Source organism: Centropristis striata, chromosome 17 (genome assembly GCF_030273125.1).
Source record: "Centropristis striata isolate RG_2023a ecotype Rhode Island chromosome 17, C.striata_1.0, whole genome shotgun sequence".
NCBI classification, from domain to species: Eukaryota; Metazoa; Chordata; class Actinopteri; order Perciformes; family Serranidae; genus Centropristis; species Centropristis striata.
The window spans coordinates 26475396-26494877 of NC_081533.1; the positions used below are offsets into that span (position 1 = coordinate 26475396).

At 38.5% G+C, this 19482-nt stretch overlaps 1 protein-coding gene across 1 annotated transcript in view; it reads left to right on the top strand.

The window, feature by feature from the left end:
• The window catches only part of nrxn2b (neurexin 2b), a 948314-nt gene that overhangs the window by 336850 nt on the left and 591982 nt on the right, over positions 1-19482 (top strand). The window lies entirely within an intron of this gene.

Consider the following 19482-nt stretch of genomic DNA (forward strand, 5'->3'; position numbering starts at 1 on the left):
AGTTATTGTTCTTGGTGTGGACGGCTGTTTACTGTCATTAGAGTGCAGTTATTAAATCCCAAACAATGCCCATTAGGCCTGAACCAGATTTTGCCTTCACACTGCTCTACCTCAGTTCCTACAATTAAAAAATGGCATTAAGCATTCCCAATTCCATGTTGGGAATGTGCTGGAATCATAGCTCGATGCAATTAGAACATAGAGCTACACACAGTGAAAGGATGGAAGCTGGCTAGGTTGAGCTATTGACTGTAAAAATGCATAATAAAAAGTGTTGACTTGTTTTAGACACTGTAAGTCAATGACAATATAGTTGCACATTATATTTTTATTAAGTAAGCAAAAACAAGAAGTCTTAATGTGTGATTGCTGCTCTATGATACTTGCAAGTTTGATTTGGTGTAGGTGGACTGGCTAATCATGTTAATGAGTTATATCTATTCATTGTATTCTATTAATTATCCCTTCAACAACCATCCATCCATTTTTTATTATCCATCCATCCATCATCCATCAATCCATCCACCCATCCATCCATCCATCCATCCATCGGTCCATTCAACAACCATCTAGCCATCCATCCATCCATCCATCCATCCATCCATCCATCATCCATTGAACAACCATCCATCCATCCATCCATCCATCCATCCATCCATCCATCTATCCACCATCCATTGAACAACCATCTATCCATCCAGCAACCATCCATCAATCCATCCATCCATCCATCCATCAATCCATCCATCTAAAATGTAATGGCTTTTATTCTTATGAGTCACTGTTGGCAAAGTAGGAAGAGGTGGCCCTCCTATGTTCAAGTTGTTGCTAGTGTTATAGTAAAACATGCAGACATTTTATTTATGAAAGCATGATTTTGATTTAGAGAGAAAAGTTTACCAAACGCATGTTTTATATTCATATTTTTGCCAGAGCGTCTTTATTGTATCAATTCAAAAGTTGAGAACTTTGGTCTGTTGGCTTTCAATACAAATACAGAGTTACGTGCATGAATGTCTTCGAACCAGTGCAGACCTCATGAGTGGACTTTGACATTGTTTTTTGGCAGCATATTTGCACATTGACCTTGGAAAATGCACAATATAGTTGTACTGTTTTTGCAAACAAAAATATACAGAGATACAGGAACAGAAATCCATTTTGAATCACACACAAAAAAAAAAAGACATAAGAACAAATGAACTGAGGACTCACTTGTTGCATAGTACTGTCCTTTCACAGGGACTCTATGAACTAAAGTATGCTTAAACTTAAGATTATTTCTACCACAGAAAAAAAGGGAAAACGTTCTACCTCCTTAAAGAAGTGGGGTTTTCTTCCTCTTTTTCTTCCAATAAATCTCCAAACTGTTGTCAAACTCCAAACACAGCACCCTAAGTGCCGTGGACACACTCCATTGGTTCTGGCTTTATTTCTATAGACAAACGCATCAGGAGGAAGAGTGCGAATTTGGTGGGTAGACAGAGAAAGGACAGCCTTAGTTAAGCATTATTAAAAATGGATGAGGTCATTACTTGCTTTTTTATAATATCTGATTTAGAGTTAATGAGGGATATTAGAGCGAGGGGAGGGAAAAAAAGACTGATTGTACCAGGGAATGGGGAGGAAGCTTTGCTGTGGAGCTTGGAGCCTTTGTTGCCATGGAGATCAGTGGGGAGGCAATTAGAAATGTGCAGATCGTGTTTGAATAGTGTATGCATAATTGATTAAAATCATCTACAGTGTGGTTATGGTGGTGTTCGTGATGATGACGGTGGAAAATCAATACTTCAGTTTGTGGTGAATATTAAAGTGAATGTGACAGGGATGTTTCCCAGTCAGAACTTAATACAGAAACCTGCAACCTAAAGCTCTTATGTGTTGTGTAAGTTTTTTTTCTGTTTGTGTTTCAGCTGCGTTTCGATGGTCAGCTCTGACAGATTGCTTTGCATTTAACTGCTTTGGTTTTTTTAAAACAGTTGGAAACAAAGCCCATATAATTTCCCCACTTAAAAGTGTTTTGTAGTTGGGTTTACAGTGTTGTTGACCTTCATTTGCACAGCATTCTGCTCTGGGGAGTAATTTTTAGCAGCACAGCTGGTACTTGGCACACTATGAGAGTGTTATAAAAAGTGTACTGTATATAATGCATCTCGTTTCATGACTGTGTGAATAGGTTTTCCATATGTTCAATTCACGATGACTTGAATGCAGTTACTTGCCATATCTAATTGTCCAAACAAGTCAGACCATTATTGGGCATGTCATTTTTCAACAAGATCTCCAACCTGAATAACAGAATTACTGTTTGTCTACACAACCCATACTGTACATATTGAGGGTTTGTCAAAATTAGTTTTTTGTGGCTCCAGGTACGGCTGATCGTTCTAAAGATAGCACACAAATCATTTTACATACATGTACGGTTCGCGGATGTCTAAAAGGCTGCAGTTTATGTGAATTTAGGCTATAAAACCTCTGACCTAGGTTTAGAGTAAAAAACTTCCTGGTAGGGTGTCATAAAAGACAGTTTAAACAGTGATTAAATGTACGTAAATGCCGGAAGTGAAGTAGTTAGGAGGGTGGCATGAGCCAAGTAAGTTACATAAAAAACGTTATTCACAAACCATGAGCCACGGAAGTTACATAAACATAGTAAGTTACGTAAAAAACAATGTAAGTTACGTAACAAACATAATTTTACATTTACTTTTATGTAAATGATGATGACGGAAGCCACAGAAGTTATGTAAAACGGAAGTTACATAAAACAGAAGTTACGTTATTGACTTACAAACCATGAGCCCTGGAGGTTACGTGAAAAAGTTGTTTACTTTTGTTTTCACATGGGACATAAACCCCGTTCTCCTGGGTGAAAGTCCTCTCTCCTGCCCCTAGTGTGGTATCTGACATTTAAACTCAATCACTACTACATCAGCAAGATGGCGGCGGAGAACAGTCCAAAGCGTAAATGTGAGTCATATTTTGCTGAATGTACAAACGCCCTTTATTGATATTTTTGAGGGGAGACCAGTCTCCATTTTTTTATATTTTACATCAAAATGTGTGTGGATCATGGCAGAAGGACATGCTTGGTACTAAACAAATATTCTGCATAACACAATGGCCACACTGCACAAGTTACTGTGAATGCAGCGAGAAAACATGTCAAACTAAACCTCCACCAAGGCCAGTGGTGCACGTTGATAGCTGTTCCCAGTATTTGCGTGACAACGATAAGCAAAATAAACAGATTAGGGTGAGCTGTGAAATCTGATTGGGAACTATTTTTGGATTATTCTTACACCCTATGAATGAAGCACCAATCCCTTATCTCACAATGTTGGAAAAAGATCGTTTTTTCCATAAAAAATTTAATGGGGTCTTTCTTGGCCCATGCTACACCCTTCTACCAAATTTCATGGAAATCGAGCCTGGAGTTTTTCCGTCATCCAGTAAGTGACCTTCCAACCAACAGTATAGGTGTATTTCATGAATTGATACATTTAGTCAAGTGCCTTCTGTTTATAAAGACTTGTTTTCCCTTATTTGTTCTAAAGGGGCTGTCGCTTTAAATTAAACTAATTTATTGAAGACAAAGCTCCATGTTTTTCTCTACTAGTTTTTAATTTTGCCACCAAAACAACCTGGTTTATTGTTAAAATGTGGCAAATAAAAATTCTTGTGCATACATTTTTTTTGGATCGATGCAATCAAAATTGATCTTTTTTGTCATAATTTTCAATCTCAACTCACATAAAACTGTTTTGTGCTGCAGTGGCAGATTATAGTTTAATTATAGAGTAATTGCAGCTGCTGCACAAAAAAAATTAGAGCTGAAGATTGAAGCAAATTTTAACAATGCATTCACTTTTATATTTCATTTAATATTATAACTATTATTAGGCATGTTTTGTTGTCTTCATTCTTATTGTTCACTCAGCCTTGGCACTGTCCATGGTGCTGAAAGAACTCAGCACACTACACTGGAGCGGTGTTTCCCAGTTCCAGAAGATTTTTTTCTCCATCATTGTTATTAGTGGCAATTTTGTGGTATACTTTGCCATTAGGAGTAATTACCAGTAGGTCTAGCAGGAGACGGGCTGTAATTCATGATTGAATCACGTCTTTTCCTACCCTTTAACTAAAGCTACCCTATAACTAAAGCTGTGTCGCAGTTGGTAGAACCAACTAATCGGAGGTCGGTGGTTCGATCCTTGACCATGGTTGCCTACATGTCGAAGTATCCTTGGGCAAAATACTGAACCCCAAATTGCTTCTGATGTTCATTGGTGTGAATTCATTCCCAATGGTGGCACATGGCATCGTTGAGTGTAGCCTCGGCCACCAGTATGAATGTGTGTGTGTGTGTGTGTGTGTGTGAATGGGTGAATGAGTGCTGTGTGTAGTGTAAAGTGCTTTGAGTGGTCAAAAATACTAGAAAAGTGCTTTATAAATGCAGTCCATTGACCATGTAACAGTAGACCACCTGGCACACATGACTTTTTCTTGGCCTTGTTAGCACTTAACACTTCCATAACACATCCATAGCGGGTCTACTGTAACACTACAGTCTTTGAAAAATGTATTAGACCACCCTTTTTCTTCAATTTCTTGTTCATTTTAATGCCTGGTACAACTAAAGGTACATTTGTTTGGAGAAATATAATGATAAAAACACAAGTAGCACATAAGAGTTTAATTTAAGAGCTGATATTTAGCCATTTTCCATTGTTTGCTTAATGATAACCCAAATCATCATCAAGAAAACCATGGACAATGGCTAGATATCAGCTCTTTTTTCCACTGTAAAACTGTATGGACTGTATAGTCACTGTGTTTCTGTGGCTTAATGAGAGCATAAATTCGGAACAAAAACTGACTACAACTGCAAAAACATGGTTTGGCAGCACACACCAGCTGGTATCTGACATCTACAGAAGATGTGACTACAAGCTTCATGCATGTGTCACAGCTCGTACAGACAGCTGATGTCCATTGATGACACAGTAAAGTGAAATTCATGTCAAGTCCCCATGATAAATAATTGAAATAGAAAACCTAAATATGCAAAGAATAAAAAGTCTTTTTTTCAATTCTTTGTTGCTCTTTTTAGTCTCTTTTAGGGCATCTGTTGCTTGATGTCCCTTTTTATTTTTATTTTCCCCCCGACCACTATGTGTTTTTCCATTGCTGTGATATTCCCTTCCTCCCAGTCAGGACCCTGTCTCCATGGTGATGGGGTGTCCATGCCACTGCCTGGCACAGACACTCCAGAGATTTGCTGTTTTTGGGCTTGCTGCCAAGCCTGCCTCTTTGCAGGTGCCAATGTGTTGTACACAGAAAAACTGTTAAATCCATGACTGACACACAGCAGTGTTTGCAGCTTTGTGCTGAATTTTACACCTGATTTCTGAATGTGTTTCGCATTATAGTACAGACAAATATTTAACAAAGTTCAAGAATGCACTTTTGTTTTGACCCAAATATTTAAATTCACACTTCCTATCTCTCTATACATATTTTGTGTTTATTTATGTTGTATTTAGCTTTCTCGCTATACAAAAGAGAACATTACAGGACATCAGAGGGAAAGAAAACAATGAATACAGAACAATAAAAAAGTCTAGTCAAAGAACAAAGTGATTGTATTTGTCAGGTACTTTGTTGTGTGTGTCATGCTGTCAGACTTGAAAGAAGTCTATAAGATGAAGGCAAGAGAGAGAAAGGAGGTGATAAGCTGAGGAAATGCATTCAAAGCGTGGGAAGGGAAGAAAAAAGTAAATAAATATATTTGTATGTACTCATTCTAATACTATTTTTGTTACAACAAATACTGCAACTACTAGTAATGCTACAACTACTACTACCACTACTTATTCTACTACTGCTACTACCACCACCTGTAATAATGATGATAATGGAATCAAGATTGCACAACTACCCAGTATTTTCTCTTCCAGCCTTTTCAACAAGATCTCCAACTTAAACGACCGACTGTTTGTCAGTACCACACGTAACGACACAGATTGTTGGTAAAAAAAAAAAAAAATTGTTTTGCAGCTTGTGGTGCAGTGAAGCGTAGGGCTGGGCGATATATTGATATAAAAAAATATACCGATACATTTTTAAATGTGATATGGAATTAGACCATACCGCATATATACTGTATATATATATATATATATATATATATATATATATGTATATATGTGTGTGTGTGTGTGTGTATGTATTTTCCCCCCTTCTTTTTATTATAAATGCTTCCCTTACTAGGGTTTTTCATATTTATTTCTTTGGTAATGTTTGTTATTCTTTTTTCATATAAATATATTTATTTCAGAAAAAGATTGGCCTATTTTATTTCATAGGCTATTTTTTAAATTTTAAATATTTTTTTTTTGCACTTTATGGAGTTTTGATTTACGTGTTATTTACTTGTGACATGTAATATTTGGCTTTGACTGAACATTTGCTCCCACTTTGCCATAAAAATATCAGAATATATATCATATATGGATATTCAGCCTAAATATAACGGGATATGACTTTAGTTCCATATTGCCCAGCCCTAGTGGAGCGTTCTTAAATAGCACACAAGTTTCTGCAGTTTCTGTGAATTTAGGTTAGTTATTATAAAGACAGTTTAAACAGTAAATACATGTAAGTAAATGCCAGTAGTAAAGTAGTTACCAGAGCCATTTAAGCTATGTAAAAAAATGTATAATATGTAACTTACTTAAAACACATTTACTTTTACCATCACTGTTCTCCTGGGTGAAAGTCCGCCGTTTGTTTGACCCATCCACCTCCCTCCCCAAGTGTGATGTCCGCCATTTAAACTCTGCATCGCCACCAATCACTTCTACTATGTCCTCAAGATATCTGCGGAGGACAGTCTAAAACGTAAATACGAATCGTATTTTGCTGCCCGTACAAACGCCCTGTATTGTCGTTTTTGAGGGCAGATGCCTAGATTTCACTGTAAACATGTCCATTAATTTAATTGCAGGGTGTTCTTTCACAAAAAAAAAACTAAAAAAAAACTCAACTCAACCATTCGTGTGGAGTAAACTGAAACCCTGATATACAGTGGTGGAATGTACAGATGGCTTATTCAGTGGGGCTCTGTTTTCATGTTTTTGGATAGAGGTGGATACATTTTTTTTTAAAGACATCTTTGAATATGTTTTTCTTTGATGAAATGTTTTTTTCTGTGCACTAGTTAGAACCACGAGCAGTGATCTACTGTTTTTGTTGTGCTAGCATATTGTAAATATGTGACCTAGTCAGCAGAGTGAGGGGGATGATAGCATGGGGCAGGCCAGGAAGAGGGATAGCGAGTCATTGATCTCTTTCCAAAAGTGTTCAATGTTTAGGCAGTGCCAGGTGGTGTAACAAAGCCATCCTGTCTATTTTGTGTGTCATATGAACAGTGTGCTATCCCATTTCAGTCAACTCTGTAGAATATCTTATACTGTATGAGCTGTTGGCTGGCAATTGCAGTCATGAAGAGGATGTTTATGCAAACTTGGTTCCAGAAGTCGGCATCAGGAATGATTGATAAGTCTTTTATTGTTGCTGTGTACAATTCAGATATATAAGCACAGTAACTACATGTGTCGTCTCCTTCCAAACCTAGCAGTAGACTTATTATGGATAAATGTTCTAACTATGCAAAGCATGTCATGTGTACCAGGTGGACTAATTTCATATGGAAGAAAAGGGTGTGATTCAATCATTAATGACAGCCTGTCCCCTAGCACACCTACTAGTAATTACTCCTAATGGCACAGTATGCCATAAATCTTCTGTTGGTGTCAATGATGTACCAAAATAGGTCCCTTATGAATGTGGAACACAGTCTACTTTAGTGTACTGAAGGCTTTCAGCAGCATGGACAGTACCCAGGATGAGTGAGTTTGAGCTGGAAAAAAAAATCTCCTGATAATAAAAACTATAAAAAAAAATTGCCATTAAATAGTGATGACAGTGGATTAGGTTTAATTGTACCTAGTTCATAAAAAATGTGTGTATTACCTCCTGTACGTTCCCTGACAAACAGAGTACTGGCACTGGAGTTAAGGAACACACATGTGGATGCTGCGTTATTTGGTTCCGAAACAAGGTCACACAAAAATACAAAAAATCTAACAGATTGATGCAGCAAACACAGCTTACGGTGACTCAGCTAGTGCTAGCCTTTACAGACTACTGTTGTAACCTGGTAGCAACTTCCCGGCCTGAGCAGTGAAGCAAACCCAGAAGTGCCTTAAGCCTGCAATCTTTAAAAAATCAAACGGGGGTCGCCAATTGGGGTTGCCGAAGAACTCCGGTCCTATCTATCTCAATACAAAATGATACTACTTCTCACTTATTATGGTCTCAATCACTAGTTTCAAGTCTTCTTCAAGACTTTATTTATTTATTGTGTAAATAATGGTCCCTTTTAGAAAAAAATAGATGATAAAGCAGGGTAGGATTTGGGGCGTGGCTACCTTTGATTGACAGGTCGCTTACACGGTGAGTCGTCATCTGGAGAGAAGCGAAACAAAACAATGCATATCCACTACACTGTGGAAATCTAAATAGCCGTGAACTTGTTTGTTGCATTTCCGTCTCAGAACTTTGACCCTTTCAGTGTGTTTTCAGTTCATGAAACTTTATTTGAACATTTTGTTAATTTAAAAATGTCTTGTACAGCATTAGGTTGTACTAAAAGACACCCCAAGGAGTCGGCTGTTTTTTATTTTTCCCCAGTCCAAATATGGTCTCTACCGGTTTAAAAAAACAAAGATGGCGACGGACGTAAAGCAAGATGGCAACAGCCGTAACCCTGAACTTGGTGCTTCAAACAGGCAGTCCACAAACCAATGGGTGATGTCACTGCGTCCATTATTTATCACAGTCTGTGTACAACTGGAAAGTGAGTTTTTCAGAAAATTGAAAGCTTCAAACATATTGAGCTTAATTATGTTGTCATGTCCAAGTATTTACATTTAAGTCCTTGATTAATCAACACTTCAAAAATCCCTATTGTATGCATTATTGTCTTTTTACAACAGCAGTCTATGTAATGCATATTAATCTGTATCAAACATGGAGAACACAGTGACAGTTTAATGAAAACATGATGGAGTCTATATCTCTCGTCTGTTCTTGCTGTGCTGAACGCTTCCTAATAAGGATATAACAACATCTTAACACAATAGCAATGACACAGATTTCCACCACACTGTAGATAAAAGGCTGTGCTCGATATTGACTCCATGACAATCATTTCCACGTCCTCATTAACTCAACCACAATGGCTTTGTGTGTTGAAACAAACACAATTCTTTGCCTTTGACTTGGAGCGAGGCGCTTTGAATTCTTCTTTTTCCTCCCGTCACTCCATCTTCACCTGTCTCAATGTCTGCGTCTCTCTGCACACAGACACTTTTGTGTATATGTCATTTGCATCAGCCTCCTGAGGTGAGATTTATAGATGTGATATAAGACAGTTTTCTTCTCATTAGAACCACAGTTTCATTTCTGACATAAATGAAGATGACCTCTGTGTGTGGAACTGTTCCATCTGTTACCTGTTTATCTTCCTTTCCTTTGTGTGCTCAGTCTCTGCTTACTGCCACCCTGTGGTTGAGCATCAGATGCAACCTCTCTGTTTTCTTCAGGGCTGAGCTGCATGTTTGAGGCTGTGCTGACATGGCGTAGTGTGCCTGTTGTGCAACTCTCATTTTTTGGACATGACAAGAAAATGGATGCACAGATGGGATAATGATATCAGATATACTTATACAAAAACATAAGGCTCATACAATTTGAAATGGTTTGATTTATTTCATTGAAAGAGGATGTGTGATTTCTGAAAGGGTTGCATCTGAATTTGTTTCCAAAAAAAGAGTTCTACAAAAGAAAGAACAAACTGGTTTCTCCTAAAAAAAAATATATATATATATATATATATATATATATATATATATAGTGTGTTTGTACAGGCAGCAAAATATGACTCACATTTATGTTTTAGACTTTCCTTATGTAGACAGTTATGCAGAGTTTAAATGGCGTTTTTACGTAACTCTTGTTTATTTACATACATTTTGTGGCTAACGGTTTGTGAATTATGTTTGTTTTACGTAACTTCTGGTTTTTTTCCCTGCAACTTACGTAACTTCTGTCGCTCACGGTTTGGGGATTATGTTTTTTTATTTTACGTTACTTCTGTTTTTTCCCTGTAATTTACGTAACTTTGTTTTATTACTAATTATGTTTTATTACGTATCTTACGTGTTTTACGTAACTTCCATGGCTAACGTCACCCTCGTAATTACTTCTCTTCTGGCAGTTAAGTACATTAATTTACTGTTTAAATGATGTGTTTTGCCCTAAACCTAGGTCAGTGGTTTTGTAACCTAAATACACAGAAACTGCAGCCTTTTTTACAACCGAGAACCGGACTTGTATGTAAAATGACGTGTGTGCTATTTTTAGAATGCTCCGTGGTACAGTGAGCTGCGAAAAGCTTATTTTCACAAACGCTCATATGTGTCATTATGGGTGGTATTGTATTATACAAATGTTCCATTCTGACGTCTAGGTCGGAGATCTTGTTGAAAAAACTTGTGTTTTCTTTGTCTTAAATGAATAGTCGAATATCTTTCCAAAAACCAAAGACATTCAATAACTTGTTGGCATCACTATGTTGGCAAACAAACAAAAAAGAGCACTTTTGGCTCATTTGAGCTATTAAACTAAAAATTAAACTAAAAATTTAATCTAAGAACAAAATAGAGAGAGAGATGTGATTTTCTTAATGAGGATAACCATGTACAAAAATGTGGTGCTGTCTTTATTGCGTTTTGAAACGGAAAGGTGCACTTAAAATAAACCTATACAATTCTCAAGGATTTAAATTCATGTTCCTAAGGGTGAAAGGAACCAGGAAGACATGGCATGAGTGTATGTCTAGTCTGTTGTGACAGCATGTTGAAAGGTGTGGGATAATGCCGTCTCTGTTGACATGAAATTGGATTTGCTCCTGTAATGGCAGATTATGAGGTTGGATTGGGTACAATAGCTGAATGCAGTTTTTGTTACAATATAGTGATTGTTACCAAAAGGGCTGGAATGCATTTCCCCACCACCCACAGAGCACCATTATGTGGTATTCCAAGGCTGTCAAAACATGGGACTGGAGCCCAAACCTGAATGTACCCATAGGTCGTGGGTCTTGGGATCAGTTGACCTACAAAAAATAAGTAACTTGTTTTTTGTGGGGTAAATATGTAGCTCTTGAAAATAAATGGGATGCAAATATGTCACATTAACACATATTGAGGTGCATTATCAAGTAACAATAAACTTGAAATTTTACCCCTGATAAAGAAATGAATATGCCACTTTTAAAATTATTCATCAATATTATCACAATTTTAATTTTCACAAACAACAAACTGCAAACTGTTATCATTATCAGCATCCTACTCATTATTCAAATAACTCCAACACCATTGCCACCATGGCTTCCGGAAGTAATTTGGATATTTCAACTTTGTTTCAGATTCAGAACTTATCGTTTGAAGTCATAAAATACACAGAAATGGCGTTGACAATATTTATCACACCCTAGATATAATATTTGGTATCACAGCCTTTGGAGAAAATAACTGCTGTCAAGTGCTTCCTGTAGACTTTAGTAAGATTCTCACACCTCTACTGCCAGTTTGGCCCACTCTGTTTTTGCAAACTGCTCCACTCCTCACACATTTGATGCTTCCAACTGTTTTCAGATACCTCGACAGGTGTTGGATGGGATTTAGATGTGGACTCATGGCTGACAACTAGAACAGTCCAGAATTTTTTCTTTTGAACTTTTTCAAAAAATGTGTTTTGGCCAATTGCCCTGCCAAAGGATTGCAGCGTTGTGACACTGCGTGGAACATGGCAATGCCTTGGTAATTTACCAATTTAATGATGCCATGTACAGATTAAAGGCACCCAGTATCACCAAGCAACACCAAACCACCAATGAGATTCTCCCATGTTTGACTGTTGGCTCAAACGTAGATGAAATTACTTGTAAAAGAGGATAATGATTTTTCTAACTTTTTCCAATTTTAAACCCCAGCTGGGCTATCTTGTGTCTCTCTCTCAGAATTCGGGTCTCCCTGAGTCTCCTCCCCTAGAACCTCCTTTCATTTAGTTAGCAACACGTGGTGCAGATGCTCAAAATGGTTGTACTTGAGTCTGAAGGTCAGCTTGATCAGTTTTGCAGCTATCTGAGGTCCTTCCTTCAGTATTAGAACAATCGGTGACTGCAATCCTTGATCAACTTTTCTCTTCAGTGGTTAAGTTTAGCTACAGTATGATGGATAACGACCTACTGGTGGAATAAGCTAAGATAAAAAAAAACATTTCTTTTGGAAAGTGTTGTCAAAAAAAAAAATCAATGCTTTTTTATGTGTTTTGGCCAAGTGGCCTGCCAAAGGACCCCATACCTTTCAATAGAGAAGTAACGTTGTGACATTGTGTGGAACAATGCCTTGGTAATTTTCCAATTGAATGATGCCATGTACAGATTCAAGGCACCCAGTGCCACCAAGAAACACCAAACCGTCAATAAAATTCCTCCATGTTTGACTGTTGGCTCATCCGTACATGAAATTACTTGTAAAAAATTTTGAACCCAATCTTGTGTCTCTCTCTCAGAAATCGGTTCTCCCTGAGTCTCCTACCTAGAACATCCTTTCACTTAGTTGTAACTTGTGTCAGCTTGAATCAGTTTTGCAGCGATCTGAGGTCCTTTCTTCACCATTAGGTTCAGTTGGTAGGTTCGGTTTAGCTACAGTACCATGGAGCTGAAACTTGAGTACTAAGAATAAGTGCTTGACCGAGTGATTATCAGATTGCAGCCACCTGTGGCTCACTAAAGGTAACTTCAAGGTGAGTTGCCCTTTTGAAACCCAGTAATTTCTTCCAACTTCTAAAAAGGCGCTAATGATATTGTCTAGGGTATTTTTGGATTTATGTGTGGAATAAGCTAGGATTTAAAAAAAAAATACATATTTTGTTCACACGGTATTCACATTTTTCTGGAAAGAATGCGGTTCCAATATATTGGCCACAACTGTATATACACATGCCCACACATAAACTCATAAAATCACCTTGACATTGTCATGCTCCCATTCACAGTGACAGCTCCAACTGTGATCTGCTCTCTCTCTCTCTCTCTCTCTTCCTCCCACCCTCGCTCCCCCTCTTTCGTCGTCTCAGTGTGCGATAAGTTGCCTAAGCACCTCATTATGCATGTTGCAGCTCTGCACGCATCATACTGTGACATGCTTAGATTTTTAATGGTAAAAGATAGTTTGTGTGGAGGGTGGTGGAACGTAGGCGGATAGTGATGGCGGGGTTTTGGGAGGGAGGGGGAGGGGGGGGGGGGGGGTCCTCCTCCATAAATCAAGTGTGTCAAATTACAAGATTGTGTTACATGATTAGCATCTACATAATGAGAGGAGTTCATTAGCCTCCTTTATTAGCTGTGATTGGGCTTTCCGGATGCCACGTCGGAAAAGCTTTCAGAGTTTGGGCGCATATTTGTTTATTAAGGTGATGGATTTGGCAACTGCATCTCAAGGGTGTGTGTATGCTTTGTGGCTCTTCATGTTTATTTTGTAAGGCTTTTTAGCATATGTGTTAAATACAGAAAGATAACAGTGTGGGTGCATGCACAAGCACATCAATTCTTGTATGAAGAGTTTTGAATGCACACAAACACACTTAAACATGTGGGCACGCACGTAATATACAACATCACATGTTCTTCCCCCGTCATATACACCCCCACCCCCCCTCTGCGAAGCATCTGCTCAGTTCGGAGTGTGTACTCACCTGCCCAGCATGCCAGCTCAATTTACTGTCGCTAAATCCATTTAGTCCATATGGCTGTTCCACGTCTCTTCTTCACTGCCTGCAGCGTGTGTGTGTGTGTGTGTGTGTGTGTGTTTGGCTTCCCGCATACCTGACTACGCTTTGAAATCCTTCTTAGAGGGTCAGCCTCTCTAAAATCTCCCCTGGGATCATTCCGGATTTTTTTTCTTGCACTCTTCAGCAAATATTTCACATCTGTTTCTGTACTCTTTCAACTAGCTTGCGCTTTTTCTTTTGCTTTTGCTAATTGCAAAATCTTGTTGGACTTGGAACAGACTTTAATAATGATTATTTTGAGATATCATGTTGTATATGATGTATTAAACTCTGCGGCTCATCCACCCCAATTTGAAAGTGAGCGAGTCCTGCTCCACCTGCTGGTAGGCCAGTAGTTCATTATCAGCCAATAGAATGGGCAGCTATATTATCGAGTGTTGTTTAATGGCACCGTCTACCAGCCATAAGTATTTATGAATGACGCCAAGGTGGAAGTGATATAATGGAGTGTAAAAGCAAGGGGGGAAAGGAAACAGGAGTCTAAATGCTGATAAAAGTGAGGTGGATGGGTCAAATAAACCAGGACTTTCACCCAGGAGACTGAGGTTCATGTCCCATGTTTAAACAAGTTGACAATGCTTTCTGAAGTAACATAAGTTAACTATGCGCCACGTTTTTACATGACCAACTTAATTACACCTCTTCTGGTGCTCACATCCAACTTCCGGTGTTTATTTGCATTTGTTTACTTTTTAAACTATCTTTTATAACGCCTAACCAGGAAGTCTTTTGCCCTAACTTAAGAGTAGTGGATTTGAACCTTAATCATAAGAAAACTGAAGCATTTTAATGAAATGTAACCGCTTTCTTTTCAGTAAGCAGTCATTGAATGGGCTAATAACGAGCTGCTCCACCTGCTAGCAGGCCCCTACTTGCCCATTCAATTTCTCTATATTTCTGATAACTGCTGATAATGGCAATTCAGTTGTCTGATAACATCTCGTGATTAAAAATCAATAATGGATGTCATGGGTGTTACCTTCACTTGGCAGTTTTGTGTATTTTAAAAATCAATTTGTAATGTTAGCTGCTCTGGAAATAACACTTAATTCTGCCACTTGTACTGGAATAGCAGCAAATTACATATTTCAACACTACTGACAGCTTATGGAAAAAAGGTTAAAGAAAAATATGACTATACTACTAAAATGTGCTTACTGTGATAATACATAGTTCACATTTTTGTTGCAATACCCTGGTGAAAGGCTATTTTTATTGTGTTCTTAATGCATTTGCTCCTGATCACCCACTTATGTCCTTAGCATGGATCTAACCCTAATTAGTATAATTTACAGTCCTGCTGCAGGGAATAGTCAAGTCAAATCCATCTTAATATCCCACTGGGACACACTGTGGTTCTGTGAGCTTACAAAACCACAGAAAACAAGAAAATATGTCTCACTCTTATCTTGTTGAAGAGCCCTTATTGTGTTTCATCTTGTCCTAATGCTCACTTACTCACTACCACAGAACCATGTTTGAAAGATATTACTTTGGTTTGCTTATTTGTGTGTCAGTTGGAAAAACAAAGTTTTATATTTACTGCGTCAACACAGAATTACAGTACATAGACACAGACACGCACAGACACATGGACACACATATTCCCTGAATGCTCCTTGGCCCTTTTCGCCCCTTTGTTTTCGTCTCTCTCTCGGCCTGTCAACATATCGTAAGTGTGGGATGAGGATGTGAAGTGGTAAGTGGCAAGGCATGACCCTTCCTTCCCCTCGCACACGCACGCACACAAATACACACAGTGTCGGCTTGTATCTTGCCTGTCCTATCCCAGTGGAATTGAGGTGCTATCTTTCTCTAACCTGTCAAGGTTGTCAGGTACTGATGGATGGCAAACAGATAGGGTGGAAGGAGGGGGACACGAGCACCAGGACATAAACAATGCTTCCTTCTGCATCCTGCCCTTGCTCTGTCTGAGCCTGCACACACAGCTGCTGGCTGCTGATGGTGATGGTGGAAGGCTTACCAGTGGGCCTTCTTTGAAAACTGTACACATGGTTTCTTAAGCTGCTTTGCTTGGTCTGTGTTTTTCAGCCTGTTCTGACGTTTTCAAGTGGCTCTGTAGTTCTGGCTGGAGTGGCTCGAATGGATTCAACAGAAGCGGTCTTAGACAGATATCGTTTTTTGATATCGTTTTTTGGTATCTTTGGATTTACAGTCTCAATCTGCAATATTTAGTGTCCCTATTCCCATTTTTTGGACAGAAAAATAAAGATGTGAGCTTGTGTTGTCATGTGTGATTTGAAATTCCACATACAATTCCACATACATACTATTACTATTATTATTATATATTATATATCATATTATTTTATTTATAATTATTTATAATGATATTAATTATTTATAATTATTTTATTTTATTTTATATTGTTACTATTTATTTATTATTACATATTATATACTATATACTGGACTATTATTACAATTATATACCGTCTAGTCACCATAGTATTGTTGCCATCATATCATCAGTATCATTACCATCATCTTGCCAACCATCCTACCAACTGATCTGCTTTTTTAACTTGTGTCCTTGTTCTATTCTGTATTTTTGTCAATTGTTGTTTTTATTTATGCTACCTCAGTATCTTATTCTATTGTATTTTATTGTACTTGAATACCGGACTGCTGTAACAACCGAATTTCACTTCGGGGATGAATAAAGTAATCTATCTATCTATCTATCCATCTATCCATCTATCCATCTATCCATCTATCCATCTATCCATCCATCCATCCATCCATCCATCCATCCATCCATCCATCCAGTCATGTAAAAAATGGTTAGACCACCCTTGTTTTCTTCAATTTCTTGTTCATCTTAATGCTTAGTACAACTTAAGGTACATTTGATTATGATTTTGGTTACTATTAAGAAAACCATGGAAAATGGCTAGATATCAGCTCTTAAATTAAACTCTTATTAAATAGTTTTGTTGTTGTCATTATATTTGTATACTTTAGTTGTACCAGGCATTAAAATGAACAAGAAATTGAAGAAAACAATGGTCTAATATTTTTTTCTATGTCTAGGAAATATTCAAACACCAGTGTTATCCATACAAGTGCGGTGGAAAACCCCAGATGTGTACCTAGTTCACGTATACACACACGGGACGTCAACTCCTTAGACAACTGAGCATCATTTATGGCGGCGAGCTCCTCTCGGAGGTCAACCCACGCTACATCTTTGAAATGTAATTATGTGGCGATTGTTGAAGTGTGGATGTGGATGTGGCAATTTATGGCCGACTTAGTCCTAATGGATGGCAACCGAGCCATTCCATCCAGTCCAAGCACACCCCTACACACTCCAAGGCCCTGCTGCAGATTAGAATAGACGAGGAATGTAGGTGCGGAGGTTGGGGCGATGAGTACATGGCCCAGTACAAGGAGAGGGCAGCGTATGTATTCTTTGTGACTGATCTCCTAGCTGTTACCATCTCTCTGATTCAGGGTTAATGGTGTAGATTTGAAGCCAATGAAGGATTGACAGCTTCATAAATGGCTGTTTTAGGTGGAAAGTGAGGCCACTTAAGCCATGATATTGCAACTACGCTATGCTACAATACCAAAGATATACAATTTACTCCAAGGGTGGAGAAGAGTTTTATTTTTCAGTTTACCTTAGATATGTACAAGCACATTCTTAGAACAGAATGTAGCTTGAGAGCTTCAAGGTCACACACTGGGTATCACGCGAGGACCAATTCAGCTCGCTGAAAGGGCGCCGGCCTTGCTCGGATTGTTTTCCTGTGGACATAATTAACTGCGAATAGAGATTAGGATTATTTCATTTAGGTAATCTGGCCCAGGAGTCCCCAGCCAGCAGTGGTCGGCAGAGATAGAGGAGGATAAATTGGTAATGTCTTATAATGAGCAGCTACAACAGGCATGCTTTGGCCCCAACCAGACAAACAAGCATGCAGTCGCCCCATTGCCTTCTCCTTCCATTGTGACAGGACCCAGAATGGGAAATCATTTTTCCATTTATTTTTTAATCATTTTCTCAATTTCCCCCTCCCTACCGTCCATGCCGAAAGTAATTTAATCTGTGGGCCACTTCAAAAGACACATTTTCATGCGCATGCTCACATCTTGCCAAGTTACACACATTGCACGTCTGTAGACTTGTAGACGCATATGCACACTATCCTTTCCTTGAGGGTACTGTGTCATTTGGGGGAAATGTGTCGTTGAGCTACTTTCTCATTCTATACTAAATGTTATTTACTGTAGGTGTGCGTTATCCCTAGAAGGCAATCTGTGGCATGGTGAGTAAACATGAGCAGGAAAGAAAATTGGAGTCAAAACAAAGCTATTTTTGGTTGCATATCTGGGAATTATCATCTCGCAAAATGTTCCACCTCAACTTTGGCACAGATGGCATTCGCTTGTTGTCACCCAAAAAGGGGTTAGAATGAAAGCATGCTGGTTAAAAAAAACAAAAATCCTTTGAACTTTGCATCAAGCCTTCCAGACTGTTTTTTTTTTTATTTCTTTTTTATATGAAGCCATAGTTGACACCAGCTTTGCAGTGCACAAAGGCTTAACAGTGTGCATGCATTCAAAGCACAGAAGCAAATCCCATCCAAAAGTATATGTTTTCTCTCCCCAGCAATCACAATGGAGAGGTGTCTGTCTGACTGCCACCAAACACTGATTTGCCTGCAATTGTATGGACTCTGAAGATTTTTGTTTACCCTATTTATACTGGTGGTAACGTTATAGAGAGCACAATAACCAACAATGAGCAATGCCCCTGTGGTTTTCTAAATGTATCTATGTAGCAGACTTCCAGAGGCTAAATCATTTCTGCTGACAAATAATAAAGGAGAGGTGGTGGATTGTAGGCGCTGGCCCATAAATATTTAAGTAGTGGGGGATTATTACAGAGTTGGGTTTTATAGGAAGCCTCGACTCCGATTGTAGTGGCTTGGAGGGATTGCGAATGTGTGCCTGTGCATCTGTGCTGCCCATGGTGTCATGCTTTATGCATTTTGCTGACTTTTTTTGTGAAGATCATTTTGTTTATTCTTTCTGTGATCCCCTCAGACATAGTATGACAACGCATCAAGACCTGACTGTCTGTGTGATGTGTTTATGTGATCTCCAGTAGAACCTTTTTTGTTATTGACAGAATTTAGATTCAAGTCACGACTTTGACCCCAAAGAGTGTCAGAGGCAGGTTGATAGGTTTAGAGACCTGGGCATTAGGCGGCCCGTGGGCCGTCTCCGGCCGTTGGCTGCCCCTGACCGGCCTGCGTGAGGTTACCCGGAAATTAGAGATCAATATAACCGCAGTGCTTTTATTTTGAAGGCGATTTACGTATGTTCCTCTGCAACCTTCACAGTATCTCATATGGTAATATTGGGAAAATGTATTGCCCACCACTGTGATTGGCAATGGGGTCATTTTTATAGAAAATTGAAGGTATGTTGCCTTAATACCTTATCACGATATTGAGG